Source organism: Heteronotia binoei, chromosome 21 (assembly GCF_032191835.1).
Source record: "Heteronotia binoei isolate CCM8104 ecotype False Entrance Well chromosome 21, APGP_CSIRO_Hbin_v1, whole genome shotgun sequence".
Taxonomy (NCBI): Eukaryota; Metazoa; Chordata; class Lepidosauria; order Squamata; family Gekkonidae; genus Heteronotia; species Heteronotia binoei.
This window is the reverse complement of record NC_083243.1, coordinates 139,543,305-139,556,149: the sequence shown is the minus strand read 5'-3', so window position 1 is coordinate 139,556,149 and position 12,845 is coordinate 139,543,305. Positions and strand designations below refer to the sequence as shown.

Genomic DNA, 12,845 nt, shown 5'->3' with positions numbered 1-12,845 from the left:
TTTTTCTCCTCTTCTGAGGAAACTGGTGCTCAGCATGGCAAAAACCGAACATATAATGAGGATATGAAGTTCCAACCTAGGATCAGCATAGGAGAAGTACATAAACACCAAGTTTTTTAAAATGAAACTAAGTCCTCAGGGCCAGATGAACTGCATCCAAGGGTTCTAAAAGAGCTTGTGGATGTAATTTCTGAGCCTCTGGCTATTATTTTTGAGAATTCTTGGAGAACAGGAGAGGTGCTGGAAGATTGGAGGCGGGCGAATGTTGTCCCCATCTTCAAGAAGGAGGGAAAGGAGGATCCGGGTAACTACCGCCCCATCAGCTTGACGTCTATACGTGGAAAAGTTTTAGAATAAATAAACAATCAATCCTGGAACATTTAGAAAGAATGTCTGTGATTACTAAGAGCCAGCATGGGTTTCTCAAGAACTAGTCATGTCAGACTAACCTAATCTCTTTTAAGGAGAAAGTGACTACATTGCTAGATCAGGGGAATGCTGTAGACATCATTTATCTTGATTTCAGTAAGGCTTTTGATAAGGTTCCACATAATATCCTTGTAGACAAGGTGGTAAAATGTGGTTTGGATCCAGTTACCGTTAGTTCCAAAAAAGAATGGAGAGCCATTCTGGATCTAACATTTCTCAACAAATTCATGAAGCTGAGACACTTAGAATGGAAACCCAATGATCTATCATCTTCAGCCAGGGGAGTACTTCACATCCAAAGATTTGACAAAGGCTTATCTCTGCATCCCAATATTTATTTATTTCAATTTATATTCTGCCCTCTCTGTAGGCAGGCTCAGAGCAAATCACAGAGTAGGTTCTTAGGCCATTCAGCTTATCACAATAGATAAATACATTAATAGAGTAATAAGAACAGATAAAAGAGCATAATTTAAACAGGTTGTGCTAGTTGTTTATGTGCACAGTCTTCAGAGCTGGTGCCACTGAGCCTCTGAGGTCTTTTCGATTTGGGCTGTGTGGAGGTAGTGAGCTTCAGCAGGGGAGACTGGCTTTTATTGGACACCCACCACCTAAGCCAAAGGCCTGGTGGAACAGCTCCATTTTACAAGCCCTGTGGAATGGCAGTAAGTCCTACAGGAGAGGTGGCTGCCTTGTCCACAGTGCTGCCACCCATTAAAGAGCTCAGCATCTCAAGACATCCCCATTTAAGACATTATTTTAAGGGCATTGCCTTGTGACATCCACCAGAGGTGCACAGGTTCCCCATGCAGAATCTACATCTCTCTGCTCTCAACAGACCACCCTTCAAATCAATCAGGGAAGTTTCCCTAAAATGGTTAAGATTGAAAACTCTCTTCCTCATATCAATCACATCTGCACAAAGGGTATCTGAGTTAGGTGTACTTTCAGTCAAGCCAGAATTGTGCATAATAATAAGGTAGTTCTAAGAACTCACCTGATTTTCATGCCCAAAGTCAGCTCTATCTTCCACAGGACCCATGTTTCTGTACAAATCCTGAACATCCAAAGGAGAGGTCATGGCACACGCCTAACAAATGGAGAGTGCTTAAGATGTAATGCTGAACCAAGCACATCGGAAGGACAGATGTGTTTTTCTCCATTTCCCCTCCCGATGCAGGGAACAGAACATCCAAGTTGGCCATTAGCTCCTCTCTAAAAACCTTCATAATCGACTATCAGCATAAACTGACTATCCCACCTGGGATCACAGGTCACTCAGGAGTGCTGCCACTAATGTGGCATTTGCCAGACACAGCACAATGGAAGAAGCATGCAAAGTATCTCCACTTTCGATTTTTAAAAAGTTTTATTGATTTAAACTACTACAAGACATCAGCATTGCAGATTATACATAAAAGAAAGGGAAAAGCAAGAAAAGGGAACATACAGAATGGGAAAAAACAGAAACCAGTACAAATATATCAATTGTAACTCCATCTCTCAATATAATACTCTAATGTTTCTACCTACAAGTATAAAAATCTCCATTAAATGTTACCTTCCTTTCTTCTTTTACCAGGACAAAAAAAAAAGAATAGTTATTTTAGTAAATCAGTAAAGCATTGTACAACTAAGCAATTCTTCTTAAACACAAATCAAACCGTCTCATCCTGCAATTTTGCTAAATTAACTTGCAGCTATGACAAGCACAAATTAGATTATTAATTTAACCAAAAGCCTAACCAAAAAAGGACAAGAGTATCTTTTCTTTATTCATAGGAAATTGCATAACATATCTCAAAAATAGTCAAATACTTTATCAATCTCTAACTAAAACATTTCTCCTACAGGTATGTTAAATCAAATCTACCAAATTACCAAATTGTTCTAATTCTCCTTTGGAGGAGGGTCTCTGAAGCCATTATGTTATCTAGCTTCCACCATAAATCCTATTTTCACCCCATTAGCAACAATCTCTCTAAATAGGCAGACTGTCAATATTTACCTATTCACCAGGAAGAAAAAAAAGAGAAAGAGAACCAAACATTAAAAAGACCCAAATTCCAAAGTCCTTTTTCCCCATAATTAAAAACTTTTAAGTTCCTTTAATTTCTACATCCAAGTTATATCCAAGGCAGCCCATTTGTCCATAACTTATCTTCTAATGTCATCTTACATTTCTTAGTCAAAGTTCCTTATTCAGCCGTTCACCAAAACAGAAAAAAAGATCCAAAATCCTTTTTATGGATTGTTTTCCAACACCAGATTTGACAATTGAAGTGCAGTTTTTCTCTTCTCGACATGGCCCACCTCCTCAACCACCAAAGAAAGAGTTCTTCGCCATATTCCCTTCTCCAGTTGATCTTGTTGACAGTCAGCATCCGGTGAAGATTTAAAAATGCGTTAGACCGGGCCATTTTCTTTTCCCTTCGTTTGTTTCGCATAATCACTGTTTCCCCGTCTGTTTTCACTGCCACCGATTCACTCTTTGTAATGCAGGGCTCCTGTAGATTTGCCCTTTCATTAGCTGTTAAATCCTCTTCGCTCAAGTAGTTAGCTGTAAACATGAAGTAATCTTTAAGAAGCTGCTTAAGTGAAATAAAATCCTCCTTTAAAATCTGAAATTTGCACTGATATCTTTTCCATGTGCCATTTCATTAAATGATGCCATTTTAAAACTCAAATTGTGCATAAGCTCAGTCTCTCAAATCAGGTTATTTTTCACTTCTCTCGTGTAAATTCTTGTTCTTCAGCAACTTTAACAGAAATTGTTAAGAGACATTCTTTCAGTTACAGACAGATAAAGGAAACAACTTTCTGTGTTTCCCTTTTATAGTCAGATCATTTTGCAGATTCTTGATAATCTTTGTGCTATATGTCCAGTTAAAGTCTGGGTCAATTTTAGTGTTTATATTCAAGCCAGTTTGAATAATTAAGACTGCTCATCACATTGCAAGGCCTTTTGAAGTAATTTGTGAGCTAGTCTATTGATGGTATGTTAAGTGGCCCATCGGAGGATAGAGTTGGAGAAGATAAAACACCTACTTGTTAGGCAGAACTGTCGCTTTAGATGTGGAGAAATGTTGCTTTAAAGAGCATACTGTAGAAAGAGAAAGCTGAAGCATTTGGTAGTCTTTCTTTCTCTGCTGATTTCAGCGTTCAAAGCCGCAGAGCTTCGGGATGCACGACAGGTCTCGGGGGCCGTTGCCTTTGGCCTCCTCCCCACACCCATGAAATTCCCATGCAGACGAGAAGGCTCTACAAGCCCCCCCTTTGGGGGTATCACTTCAGTGATACCCCTCCAACGACCAGAATCAGAATTGCTGCGGAGAGCATCTGCAGGCAACTCTGAAGCCAAGATCCCGGATCCCGGAAGTGTCCTCCAAAGTATCTCCACTTTCATCAGGCACTATAAGATAAGTGATGACCGTGTAACATAGCTCAGCACAGATGGTCATAGATTTGGCCAACGCTGCCTTCAGCAGATGCGTTCTTCAGCACATCCTAGTTGAAGACAATGATGATCCACCCTGAAACTGCTCTGGGCAGTTCAAGATATCCTCCACCTTAGAAGGAGAATGGACTGTTGGATACTTACCTTGAAGTGTCCTTCTCCTCTGAAAAAGGTCATTGCCAAATTAGCTACAGCCAGGTTTCGGCTCCTCCCAAAGTCATTGTCAAATTAGTTACAGCCAGATTTCAGTTCCTGTCTTAACTGTTTTGCTTACCTGTTATTCTCCATTTCCATGTTGCTGTTCTGTTATGTTTATTCTCTTTGTAGAGTGGAAGTTACATTAACTTCTTCAGAATTACCAAAACTGAGGGTGGTGACTCCCACAGCAGAGATAGGAAGTAGAAAAAATTGTTCCTGCCTCCCTGACTGGATGGTGGGAATCAGCCTACAAGAGGTTTTCCTTTCTTCAGAGGAGAAGGCCCCTTCATGGTAAGTATCCAATGGTTGTTCTCTGCACGTGAAGAACAAGCTAGATATTAAATGTAGATATGTATATCTTTTCTACCTGCTACTGAAAGCAACCCTGAAAAGTTGCAGATTTGTTTGGAAGAAGTGGGGATGGGGATGTATACTTCACTTTTCCTTGCTAGTGGCATTGTGCACTCAACATTTCCCCTTCCTGTTGTTTTTTTCTTCTCCTGGGGCAAAGTCATTTATTTATTTATTTGATTTATATCCTGCCCCTCCCACAAACAACTCGGGGCAGCTTCCAAAAAATGTGTTAAAACATCCGAATAATAAATACAATACAATAAAACACATAAAGAAATCCTATAACTTAACATAGATAAACAGGCGTCAGTACTCTACAGGCTACAGTCAACCATGATGGCTGTGTAACATAGCTCAGCATAGATGGTTTCTTGTTAGCAATACCTCCAGTAGATGAGTTAGGTCACTCTAGCCAATGGCCTCAAGGTGTTAACCAAAAGCCATCTGGAAAAGCTCAGTTTTGCAGGCCCTGTGAAATTGTAACAAGTTCTGCAGGGCCCTGATCTCCTCTGGCAGTTAATTCCACAATTTGGGAGCTAGAGCTGAAAAGGCCCTGGCTCTAGTCGAGGCCAACCTTACATCTTTCAGGCCAGGGACAGACAAACAATGTTGTGAACTTGACCATAGTGCATTTTGAGGAATATATGGGAAAAGCTGGTCCTACAAGTACACTGATGCCTGGCCGTATAGGGCCTTAAAGGTAAGAACTAATACCTCAAAGAGCAGTTGTTGTAACGCTGGTCAAATATGCTTCTTCCTGGGAAGCTCCACGAGGATCCTTGCAGCTGTGTTTTGTACTGGCTGAAGCTTCCGGGTTTGGGTCAAGGGCAGCTCCGTGTAGAGAGGATTACAGTAATCCAGTTTAGAGGTGACCAAAGCATGCATCACTGTAGATCACCGTGATCTACATGCCAGATCACCGTGATTGAGGTAGGGGACCAACTGCCTAATCAGCAGCAGATGGTAAAAGTCATGGGAACTTGCATCTTATTCCGCCAGGAGAGGGAAGGAAAAACAGATAGTGGAGAAAGGATTGTGCACCTTCTCCCTACTCATCTTTCCTTGCTTAAGATTGCAGCCTCTTTTTTGTCAATTATTTTTAACTGAAAAAAGTTGCACACTGCTGTAGTTACTAGAAATAAATTCCATTGAAATACTTAGTACTTCCTTCTGAGTAAAATGTGCTAATGGGATTCCAGGTCAGTGCTAATGGGATTTCAGGTCTTTTAAGGGCCTGAGTTACTTTGGTTCACTGTTCATGCTCCATTGCAAACATATCCAAGTGCCTGATTAAATTTTCACATTTTGGTACACACACAAAATGCCAGGGATTGAACTTGTTTTCATGCAAAGCAAATATTCTACCTCTGAACCACAGTTCCTCTCCCAAGTTTCACTTTCCTCTTCTCTCCCATCTCTTTTCCCATGAAGCAGATCACTGCAGCTTGAATTTTCTGGTTTGGCTCTTGTAATCCATCAGTAAGAAACACTAATGGTCATGGATTTTTCCCACATTCCTCTCCTCCTAGCAGTCCTTCTTAACCCCAGGAAGGTTTATTCCCAGGGACATGGGAACCATGTGTACTAATATTCACATGGTTTTGAGGCTGCAGTGAGGAGGAGGAAGGGGACACAATTGTCCTTTCTGCATCTACCATCTGTGCAGCTCTGCAAATGGTAGAGAAGGAAATGGTTTAAGGCTAGGGTTGCCAAATCCAATTCAAGAAATATCTGGGGACTTTGGGGGTGGAGCCAGGAGACTTTGGGGGTGGAGCCAGGAGACATTAGGGGTGGAGCCAAGATCAAGGCTGCGACAAGCATAATTGAACTTCAAAGGGAGTTCTGGCCATCACCTTTAAAGGGACGGCACACCTTTTCAATTCCTTCCTTCCATAGGAAATAATGAAGGATAGGGGCACCTTCTTTTGGGGCCCATAGAATTGGACCCCCTAGTCCAATCTTTTTGAAACTTGGGGGGTATTTTGGGGAAAAGAACTAGATGCTATACTGAAAATGTGGTGCCTCTAGCCCCAAAAACAGCCCCCCCCAGAGCCCCAGATACCCACAGATCAATTCTCCATGATTTTGTATGGGAATAAATCTCCATAGGGAATAATAGAGTTCCCAGCAGACATTTCCCTCCCCTCCTCCCCCCGCTTTCTGATGACCCTGAAGCGGGGGGAGGGTCTCCAACCTGGGGGATCCTCTGCCCCCACCTGGGGATTGGCAACCCTATAGGGTTGCCAGCCCATTACCATAGCTGGGGGATCCCTTGCCCACCCCATCAATCAACTGGCTGGTGGGGGGACTTACCAGGAATAGGAAAGAGCCCAGGTTACATGGCAACATCACTTCCAACATGTATCAGAAGCAACATAATCACACTGGTGATATGGCAATGCTCTGTATTTGGGCAAAAACTCTATGACAGAAGCTAATTTTACCATAGAGTTTCTGCCCAAATATCAGAGCATTGTTACAACATCACAACATGATGATGTCACTCCTGGTACGTGCCTAAAGTGATGGCACCATCACACTAGTGATGTAGCCTGGGTCTTTCTCCCATTCCTGGCAAGTCCCCTCCCCCTGTTTGTTACCAGGAGAGACCTGGCAAACCTATTTTCAGCTGTAGCAAGGGTATGGAGGGTTTTTTGTTGTTGTTGTTGACCATTGGTTAGCCTCCAAGAGATGGGCAGATTGTTTCAAAATACATAAACATCCTCAAAAATAAATGAACATTCTAATACAAAATTAATGAGTGATAACTTCCTCCAGGGCTTTTTTTGTAGCAGGAACTCCTTTGCATATTAGGCCACACATCCCTGAAGTAGCCAATCCTCCTGGAGCTTACAGTAGGCCCTGTACTAAGAGCTCTGTAAGGGCCTGGAATGGCTACATCAGGGGTGTGTAGCCTAATATGCAAACGAGTTCCTGCTACAAAAAAAGCCTTCCTCCCAGGAAAAAAATGACTGGACTCGCCCAAAGCATATGTTTAAGCAGGGTGTCCTGTGAGTTACAACACCAACAATTAGACTTTACTCAGTCGTTTACTAGAGAGTTATGGTGGACAATATATCATAAACATAATTTTTTGCTGAATAAGTCACAACTTAAGAGCCATAGAAAGAGCAGGTATAAACTTTAAAACCATATTCCATTACTTTGGCAAAATAAGATGATCTAGCACCTTATTCCATTAATTGCTGAGACTATGCATATCATATTTATTAATCAACATCAAATATTTATAAACAAATGTTGTAGGTTTTACTTTTAGCATCGATTCAATTAGAGTTTCCAGGAGCAAAGGGGACATTTAACGCTGCGTGGCCATATTTAAATAACAACAGATGTTGCAACTGTAAAAATGACAAGTCACATCTAGACTTCAGCTCAAAAAATGACAAAATCTCATTATTAAGGTTTATGAATCGGCCCAATGTGAAAATTGGTTCCATAAAAACTATTTCTTCTCACGCCTTCCATAAAGAAGTGTTTCTTCCCAAGTTTTAGGTCGGGATTGGTCCGTAATGTTAATGGATCAAAATGATATTAACAGGACATTATGCATCATTGTTTTCTAGCTACAGAAATTGAAGGAGGAACAGGATCCACTCTAGCATAAGTAGATCCTAATGCATTCCATTTAGAGAGGGCCACCAGACAAGAACCCTTGTACGGTCCAATTGCGATTTGTTTAAATTAACAAATGCCTGGTGATATAAACTAACATTAGGGAAACCAAATTTTCCTTCACTGAATGGGAGTTTCATTCTCTTCAAAGTCCAAAGTGGTAAGGAATTCCATATAAATTTCTGTAATAAAGTATTAAATTTATGAATATGTCTACAAACCCTCTGAGTTAGTGTGAGCTAGCTCATTTTTAGCCTCCAGCTCACACATTTTTATCTTAGACCAGGAAAAATGACTTCAGAACAACCTAATTTATGCAGTAGCGCACAACTTTAATGCCAATAGCTCAGAAAGTAAAATTTTTTGCTCCCAAGACTCCACAGCTTAAAGGGTGTACTGGCTACAAGGTATATGAACAAGTATTGCATATTAAAATATAAATAATCCTAGGTGTGATATTGATTTTGAATGTATTTACTTTGCTCCATAAAGACAAATTAAAATTTAGCATAATCGTATGGGTGATATCTCTAGGGATTATTATTCCAATATAAGTAATTACGTCTGGGCACCACTGACAATATTATTATTATTTATTGAACTTTGAAAGCCAGTTTGGTGTAGTGGTTAAGTGCGTGGACTCTTATCTGGGAGAACCGGGCTTGATTCCCCACTCCTCCACTTGCAGCTACTGGAATGGCCTTGGCTCACCCATAGCTCTGGCAGAGGTTGTCCTTGAAAGGGCAGCTGCTGTGAGAGCCCTCTCAGCCCCACCCACCTCACAGGGTGTTTGTTGTGGGGAAAGAAGACATAGGAGATTGTAAGCCGCTCTTTGTCTCTGATTCAGGGAGAAGGGTGGGGTGTAAATCTGCAATTCTTCTTCTTTATACCACCCTCTCTATGGAGCAGAGTGGTTTAAAGCATCCCTAAACAAATACACTCCCTCATATATTGTCTCCCACTGGCATCAACTCAGATTTTGTCCAATTTAATCAAATATACAGACAAGTCTCCAAATGTATTATATTCATTAATGCAGGAATAGAAGACAGATTCTGAAATAAGCAGTAAAAGAACATCTGCATAAAATTATTTTAAATTACAAAGAGTTATATGCAAAAGCATGAATATTGTTATTTTGTCTGATGGCACATGCCAGAGGTTCTACACATAGATCAAAATAAGAGGAAAAGGACACCTTGTCCAGTAACCCTCTCAAGAGGGAATGGTGTGGAAAATATGCCATTAGTCAGCGCTTTGGAACAGTTCTTGAAACTCCAGAGACTTGGATGATATCTGATTTCTATTTTTATGCATGCCTCACTTCCTCAGGTAGCATGAAGTTCCAGGGACTAGTGCTTATCTGGGCTGGTTCCTTTTGGAGGAGAGAGAACTGCAGACTTCTATAGTATTTGCTTTATTAAAATATACAAGAAGATTCACCTTGACCTAGATGGCCTAGGCTAGCCCAGTCTCATCTCGGAAGCTAGTTAGCACTTGGATGGGACTGAAGACCACCAAAGAAGTCCAGGATTGCTACACTGAGGCAGGCAATGGCAAACCACCTCTGTTTATCTCTTGTCTTGGAAACCCTATGGGGTTGCCATAAATCAGCTGCAAAGTGACAGCACTTTCCACTACCACCACAAGAAGTGAAGAAGCACTCGTACAGATCTGTAACTCACGTTAGATCTCCAGAATGTGAGGTCCTGCATTCCCAAGGAACTGCAGCTGCTCTGAGATCAGTACGTCTGCCCTTTTCTGTGTCCTTTCCAGCATCAAAACTCTCTTTACCCACACAAAGAACTGTCCTCTATCCCATCTCTGGCGTTTGACCTTTTAAGGGCCTTTGTGGGGGGTATTTACAATAATTAAGATACATTATTCTTCTGTTTCACATGTAGAATAGACTGAGCCACAGTGATCAAGCCAAGCGAATTTCCCTTGTGAGTCAGGGCCCAAGCTAGATGTTCTCTTGAATTCCCAAAACCTCATAGAATGAGGAAACTTTCCCACCAGACTGTGCTAAAATGGTCAAAATCCCTGCGACTAAAGAAATTCAAGCTTTACCTGTCATAATGTTCATATTTTATCTGCCACTTGGGAGAATGGCGTGGGTTGTGTACATCAAATATACTCGTGCAGTGAACTGACGAGATGTGCCCGGGCCTGGGCCAGCGGCGGCGGCAGCACTGGCGGCGGCGATGGCGGCGGCGGCAGCTGCTGCTGCCTGTGTCTGTGCCCGGGCCAGCGGTGGAAGCGGCGGCGGCAGCAGCACTGGCGGCGGCACTGGCGGCGGCGATGGCGGCGGCGGCCGCTGCTGCCTGTGTCTGTGCCCGGCTCGGGCCAGCGGCGGAAGCGGCAGCGGCAGCACTAGCGGCAGCGGCAGCACTGGCGGGGGGCGGCTGCCTGTGTCTGTGCCCGGCTCGGGCCAGCGGCGGAAGCAGCAGCGGCAGCACTGGCGGCGATGGCGGCGCCGGCGATGGCGGCGCCGGCGATGGCGGCGGCCGCTGCTGCCTGTGTCTGTGCCCAGGCCAGCGGCGGCAGCGGCACTGGTGGCGGCGGCTGCTGCTGCCTGTGTCTGTGCCCGGCCCGGGCCAGCGGCGGCGGCGCTGGTGTTGCTGCGGCCACAGCGGCCCTGTGAGGGGGAAGCGCTGTCCCTCCCCCCCCCGCTTCCAGATTTTGGGGGAGCGGGAGAGGAGGCTGCAAAACCGGGGGTCCCCCGCCAGGGCGGGGGATTTGGGAAGCCTATTTAAGGCCTTATCCCTTCTGATTTGTGTTGCAGTCAGCATGCATCCCATAACTGGTTTGTTTACCATATGTTGATGGTTCATAATGTCATTTGTGGGCTATTGTAGATGCTGAAATCTCAATTTGTACTTTGGGTGACACTTTTGTAATGCTATATGGAAGCTTAGCTCATGTTGTGCTAGATTTATAGTTAAGTGTGGTGTGTATTAACGTATTGCATTTCATTTAGATCCAGCAGACGCCATTATATAAAATTCTTTTCTACTGTGGTTATTGCTGTTGCTGTTCCCAAGAATACCATGGTTTACATACAGTGTACTGTTGTAGAATCTGTTGGAAAAAAAACATTTCAAAAACAACGGTGGCAAGTACACTGAACTTCCTGATTCTGCAGTCTTTAAAGAAAATGAAGGGGCTAAATGTCACCACCTTTTGCATGAGATTTGTAGAAGGAAGGTTGTATGGGAGATCAAGGCCTTTATTGACATTTGGATAACTGGCAAAGTAAGTGCTCAGCCAGCAATACTGCAGTGTTAAGCTTTTTTTATTTTTGAACAATTTTGTGAGAGGGGATTATCACAGGGATGCGGAATAATGTCTTGTTTTGTCCAAAGATTTTAGAAGGTCAAAGATTAATAGTACTTAACGTATCCATATAAGTTAAGTACTATTACAGAACAAAGCATGATGAAAAAATAAGCTCACAATGGTAGCAGTGATGTGACAGGAGTGTTCTTTCTGCCATGTGCTAAAAACTGATCACATAGTTATTGCTAATGAAAATGGAAACGGTAAGGTTCGTTGTTATTTTAAACACAGAATAATAAATCATTGAAATTAAGGGGATCCTGTAAATGTACCAAGTGGTATAATGATTGTGTGAAGCAATTTGTTTTAAATAATTGAGAAATTAATTATATGCTGGTGCTTTTCAAACTGTGGATCTTTTGGTTGTGATTCTTTTGTAGGGGGATTTTGAGAGGCCAGGAGGGAGGGGGAAGAACAGGGTAAGCTTGGTAAGGAGGATCTGAGAGCCTCTGTGACAAATTGGGGCTTCTGCATAAGTGTGAAACAGTCCTGAATATAGCCTATGCTCAGTAATTAGGGTTGCCAGGTCCAACTGGGAAAATATCTGGGGATTTTGGGGGGTGGAGCTGGGAAACTTTCACATTCCCTAAAATAAATAAATACAGCAGTGCAGTTCCTCTGAATACTCTTTTTTGTCTTCAAAGGGTTCCCCAGCAGTTGCACTTCCACTAAATGAAAGTGAACACACACACACTCACAAGGCAGCCAAAATAAACAGTTTGCAAGCCCACACTTTTGTGATTTCACTGGAGCAATTTACTTAAGAGAATTGCTGGATGTAGCAGTCTGCTGTATTTCAACCAACTTCTTCAAACTAACTCAGGAAAACAAAAGTAATAAGCAGAGCAGTCTGGGGGTGGAGTTTTCCTCCATCCAATAATTAGGTTCTAATTAACTCTTTACTATTCCTTTTACTAGTCAAATGACTTCTGAAAGGAATGTGAAACTTAACAAAGGGTCTAGGCTCCCTCTAACACACAGTCATGTGGTTCGCCTGCTCACTCTCCCCTACAGCTTTAGTCTCACTGAGATTTAAAGGGACACACAACATCTTCCAAAACCAAGCAGTTTTCAAGCTTCTAAACCTGCCGAGATGGAAAGGCACATAATGGCTGTTGGGGCAGGACTTCCCACTTCCAGCCAGCTGGCTGGTGGCAGGGAGGAGCCTGTAAAACTAGGGAATCCCCCACTGGGACCTGATGTCCATTTTTGTAAACCATTTTAAATAATGGAAAGTATGTATTATATCTTATTTAAATTTAAAAGTACACTTTGGCCCCTGTGGAATATGTCTTTAAGCTAAATTATTTGTTTTTAATTATTGTTATGATAAGTCATAGATGGTCATTTATCACGTAGTCACTTGCAGTTGGAAAATAGGAAATTTGAAAGCAGTAGTAAAAGGAAAAGAGTCAACATGAGATTGCCTTCA

The 12,845-nt window shown here is 42.4% G+C and overlaps 1 protein-coding gene across 3 annotated transcripts in view; it reads left to right on the top strand.

The window, feature by feature from the left end:
• BMAL1 (basic helix-loop-helix ARNT like 1) overlaps positions 1-12,845 on the top strand; it is a 123,395-nt gene that overhangs the window by 16,854 nt on the left and 93,696 nt on the right. Inside the window, exon 2 of one of the 3 annotated variants that reach the window (XM_060262109.1) lies at positions 4,214-4,375. The exons of the other annotated variants lie outside the window; for them this stretch is intronic. The gene's annotated coding sequence lies outside the window, so the exon portion shown is untranslated. The remainder of the gene's footprint in view (positions 1-4,213; positions 4,376-12,845) is intronic. 3 annotated transcript variants of the gene reach the window in all.